The 5158-nt window shown below is 37.6% G+C and overlaps 1 protein-coding gene and 1 pseudogene across 2 annotated transcripts in view; one reads left to right on the plus strand and one right to left on the minus strand.

The window, feature by feature from the left end:
• The window catches only part of LOC102847439, a 10280-nt pseudogene extending 5669 nt beyond the window's left edge, over positions 1–4611 (plus strand).
• Positions 1–5158, minus strand: part of LOC102871340 (small conductance calcium-activated potassium channel protein 2-like) — a 258815-nt gene that overhangs the window by 207127 nt on the left and 46530 nt on the right. The gene's annotated exons all lie outside the window — the stretch shown is intronic.

Consider the following 5158-nt stretch of genomic DNA (forward strand, 5'->3'; position numbering starts at 1 on the left):
GGGAATGGCAAGGGACACACTGACAAAGGAGATTAATCAGAACTGGCTTTGACAAGCACTGTGGCAATTGGACAATTGAAACAGACATGGGGGGGGAAGAAGAACGAACTGGGGATGAGGGTGGAGAAAACAGTGCAACAATGAATGAATGAAAACCCAAAATCTCTGTAAATGCTCATTAAAACTAATAAAATTTAATAAAAAACAAAACTAAAAAAAACCAAGTGACATAGATGTTCTGTAAAATGTAGACTGCATTCACAGCACACAGTCATTTATTATCTGGTTTTTCCTACCTCTCCAATCACATTAGCATGACTCCTACATTTTCCCAGTGACTGGTGAAGTTTCTAAATTTCGCTGAATTTCTAAATCTCAGAACTATGTTAATCATGCTTCTGTATCTGTGTACATTCTGTTTGTATCAACCAAAAATCTGTACATCAGAAAAATTCTTCCTTCAAGTCACCTTCTGTGGGAGGTTTTTCATGCCCCATTCATACCTATAAACGCCTTCTTTTGTTCCACTATGTTCTTCCTATGTGCCATTAATTCATGTTGTGACAAAATACAATATGATTTCTTTATCAGAAAGTCACCTCTACTTGTCGGCATGAAGTTCCTTGAGGGACAAGAACTATGCCTAACTGGCAGAATATAATAAATGTTTGCTAAATTATCTTCTTATTTGCTGCTTAAACAAGGTCAGTGAAGAATTCTAAAACATATTCTGAAAGAAATTCATGCTACTTTTCAAATTTATAGGGAGCACATCCTACTAAATGTCAAGTCCCTGCAGCATCGTAATTTTGAATTCCAAAAGAAATTCCAATAAGCCTCCTTCAGTCCTTACCCAAAGGGGGGGAAAAATACATACACACACACATATATATATATACATAATACATAGTTGCTTTTAACTAACAATTAAAATGCTAATTTTTGTTTTATTTTCTCTTAACACAAATTTCCACTTAATATTGAGGAAGAAATATTTTCTTGAACTCTCCACACAATCTCTTCTTCCTTGCTGCTCTCCATTAATTTATTCATTTATTTCCTAAGCATCCACTATAGTGACGACTCACTAGGTGCCAGACATTGTGCTAGGTACTAACTACGTAATGAGATTTAGAGCAGACAGAGGGTCTGCCCTGTGGAACAAAAGTCAAGAAAGCAGACTTAAAAGGCATATTTAATAAAGTAATTAAGTCTTTGAGAATGCTATGAGGAAAGCAAACAAGAAATGATGCAGAGAACAATAAATTGGAGGTGACAGTAGATGTGGTGATCAGAGAAGAGCCCGAGCTCAAGAGAAGAGCCATTTAGGGTAATAACTGGATAAGAGACAAGTTAGCCTGTATACAGCCTGGAGAATAACATTGTCAGCAGAGGAACTAGAACAAGTTAAAAGTTTAGCATGTTTAAGGATACACAGAACAAAACAAACATCTGAGGCAGTTAAACTATAATGATCAAGAGTTGCAGTACAGAGAGGGCTGGAGAGGCAAAGCAGGCCAGATACGTTAGACTTTGTTGATCATGGTATTAAAAACAAATTTTATTACAAACACAGTCTCCTTCAGAATACATTGACAGGCAGAACAATAATGCAATCAGATTTACAGATTAAGAGAATCAATTCTATTGAGCAGGAAAATGATGGAAAGAAGCAAATGTGGACGGAAGGATGCAAATTAGAAAGCTCCTCTTCAGTCTCTTCATTACTTAAACCAAGGAATGCAGTGGAAAGAGGGACATATTTGGAATGTAGCTAACAATATTGATATCTCTTACTAAGGGGGAATGTAGAAAAAATAAAAGGAAGAGAAGAATCACCAAAGGCTATAGCATTTCTGCCTTAAAACACAATGGATGGTGGTGCAATTTCTAAGTGCAATAATGAAGGGAAAAGACTGTAACATGAAGTTCAATTTGACCACTAACATGTGGCTATAGAAGCCAAATAACAGTAGTCATATATGTAAGTACATATGCATTTGTGAAATAGAGTTGGGATGCATTAACATTTAGATACTTACTGGAGATAAAAGGAAAAATTACAGACTTAATAGAAAGGATTCAAGGTAAAGTCCTAAGGAACTTTATAAATTTAGCAGGCAGGTGAAAGATCAAATTATCAAAGGGATTTGATGTGTAGCAAAAATAGAATGAAGAGTAAGTATTGTCCAAATGGTCAATTGTTGCTTCTTCCTGTGTACCACTGAGTCAGAATCGGCCTATAGCTAACCTCCCAGAGGGTTTTAAGAAGCAGTAAATCACATGAGAGGAGACAGCCCATCTTTTTCTTATAGAGAAGCTGGTGGATTCAAAGCACATACCTTTGGGCTGGCAGTGCAATTCCTCAACACTAAACCATAAGACCTCCCCTGGGTTCTTAATTATAAACTAGTAATCTCACAATACTATTTATCAGGTTTGGAGAGGTGTTATATGCTCAAAACACTATATAGAAAGAAAACCATTTTAAAAATCATAGTTATTCAGCAAGTTGTTCAATGTCAAGTATTAAAATTCAACAATAAAAGTATGTCCATAACATTCCATATAATACATATAAAATACATCCTCTGCTTCAAGCTGACTTGTAAAGCTATAAAAATAGAGTAACTGATATTTAAAAGCATCTCTGTATTTGTTTACTATATTAATAATGAAGACTGCCATTGTTGTTACATATCATCAACTTGGAACCAACTCATCACTGACTCTCCAGCAAGTTTTCAGAGGCTGTAAATTGCACAGGAGTAGCCAGTCCATCTTCCTCCTATGGAGCAGCTGGAGGATTTGAACCATGTGCCTATAAGTGGGCAGGCAGCACAACTCCTTAGCACTAGGTCACCAGCACTCCCTAACAGACAACCAAGAAGAAAATATATGACAGTTTAATCTAATTTAATTTTCAAACTAAAAAACCTCATTGCCATTGACTTGGACTGAACTCATAGCCAAACTTGCAATAGGATTTGGAAGGCTATAAATCATATGGGAGGAGACTGTCCACCTTTCTCCTGTGGAGCTTCTGGTATATTCAAACCTCCAGATGTACCGCTTTGGGGCTAGCAGGACACCTCTCTATGGACTACGTCACCAGACTAATGCTTTAATTCTAGCAGGATAAAGGGCCTTTGCCAAAAGTCTGTATTTACAGGCATAGAATATAACATGTATCCAGAATATATCCTTCCACACCTAGAAGAGTTCCACAGAATAGTGTTATATTTACTCAGCTAATTCAAATGCAATATATTTCAAGCTTATGGTACAAAATAAATCGGCACTGAGAGTCATCAACAGAAAGAAGGTCTCTAGTGGGAGAAATCACTACATGATCAGGACATCTAGAGGTACAGGGAAATGAGCTCAGTCAGCTCATGAGGGCCAGAAACTCCACATGCAAAAGCTTATTCTTTTCCCAGTTCTTTTTCCCCTTACGGTTCCTTACTGTTTCTTTTTTAGAGCTGAAAAGGTGCCTTACACATCCCAAATTTCCGTTGTAGTAAACACAGGGAAATATTCAGCATTAAACTGGTGGGAAAAAATACATACATACTGAATAAAATCATTTTAGTCATGTATTTGTTTCCAAAGTAAGAACAAACAGGTAAATGCAGGACAACTCAGAGAAACAATGGGGAAGAAGTAGCTACAATATATCTTAAAACAAATCAATAATTAACACCATGAGGTACTGGCATATTAATAATTAAGAAGCCAATGGAACAGGATGGAAAAGTTGGAAATAGAACAAAATATGCTAGGAATGCCATAATATTATAAATACAGACACTCACAGCAGTAGTGAAAACACAGTTTTATAGACAAAATGATTTGGTGACAGCTAAAAAGTCATCTGGAGAACAATAAAGTTGAACTTCTATCTCACATCCAGTATACTCAGAAAAATTCTAAGCATGTTTAGATGTGAAAATGAAACTATCTATTCACATATTAGAACAAATCAGGATACAAATTAATTTATTTTACCCTTGCGAGCTAATAAGCCCCAGGGCAGATTTGAACTTGCCTTCTTTACCATAGGAGGGTGTTGCATGGCAGGGGCTGCATTTGGGCAATAAATGGTTTGAGGCTAGGACTGAAGGAAACCCAAGACATGATATGGTCCAAACCAAGAAATGTACAAATTTTTAATATGGTCACCAGGCAAGGGGCACTTTGGACTAATACTCTCGGTTCTCTTGCTCTACCCTACCGTGCATGTGGTGGTTGTTGTTGTTGTTTAATGCCGTCGAGTCATAGACGACTCATAGCGACCCTGTGAATGAACAGCCTGAGCACTGTTCGTACATAGAGTTTCCAGAGGAAGCCATTTTGGAAGTGGATGCCGCTCCTGCTTCCAGGCTTGATTTAGTCGGGAAGCTCCAGCCAACCATTGAGAAAACTTGAGGTGCAGAAGATGACCTTAATACAGTAGCAGCTGGAACCATGACAGGAATGCTGTAAAAGTGCACAGGTGGTCTTCAGGGAGTAGCACGAGGTGGTCTAGCAGGACTAACACTTACCATCCTCTATGCTTTATACAATAACCGGGAGCACACGAAAGGCTCTTTGATCCAACAGTCACTCTGAAGATTCTTGCCAGATTGTGAATGGAGGAAATTTTGATGGTCACCCAAATTAGTTTATAAATTAATCTGGAGTTATTCTTCCTTCTATTTAAAAAGTTGGAGATTATGTTTTGCTGTGATAAAGACCAGCTAAGCTCCTTTGAAGGCTCACCAAGACTATGGCTTGAACTGGAAAACCACTTACAGGTCATGTTTATCAATACTGTATCACCAGATTTGTTGATAAAAGATCTTACACTGTAATGGAAATTTCCTTATATTCTGAATAAAGGATGGAAATACAATGGATTTCTCCATTTATTAAGTATCTACATGGACCAATTGGTAGCATCAGGATGGATGGCAAAGAGATTGAGATTGTTCACAGCTTCAGTTTGCTTGGCTCCACGGTCAACACTCTTGGCATCAGCAGCCAGGAAATCAAAAAATGTATCATGATGGGAAAGTCTGCTTTTAGGGACCTCTCTAAAGTACTCAAGAGCAACGGTGTCTCTCTGGAGACTAAGGTCCGCCTGATACAGGCCATGGTTTTTGCAATCACTTGTTAT

Source organism: Elephantulus edwardii, unplaced genomic scaffold (assembly GCF_000299155.1).
Source record: "Elephantulus edwardii isolate Elephantulus edwardi_28Jun2011 unplaced genomic scaffold, EleEdw1.0 scaffold00050, whole genome shotgun sequence".
NCBI classification, from domain to species: domain Eukaryota; kingdom Metazoa; phylum Chordata; class Mammalia; order Macroscelidea; family Macroscelididae; genus Elephantulus; species Elephantulus edwardii.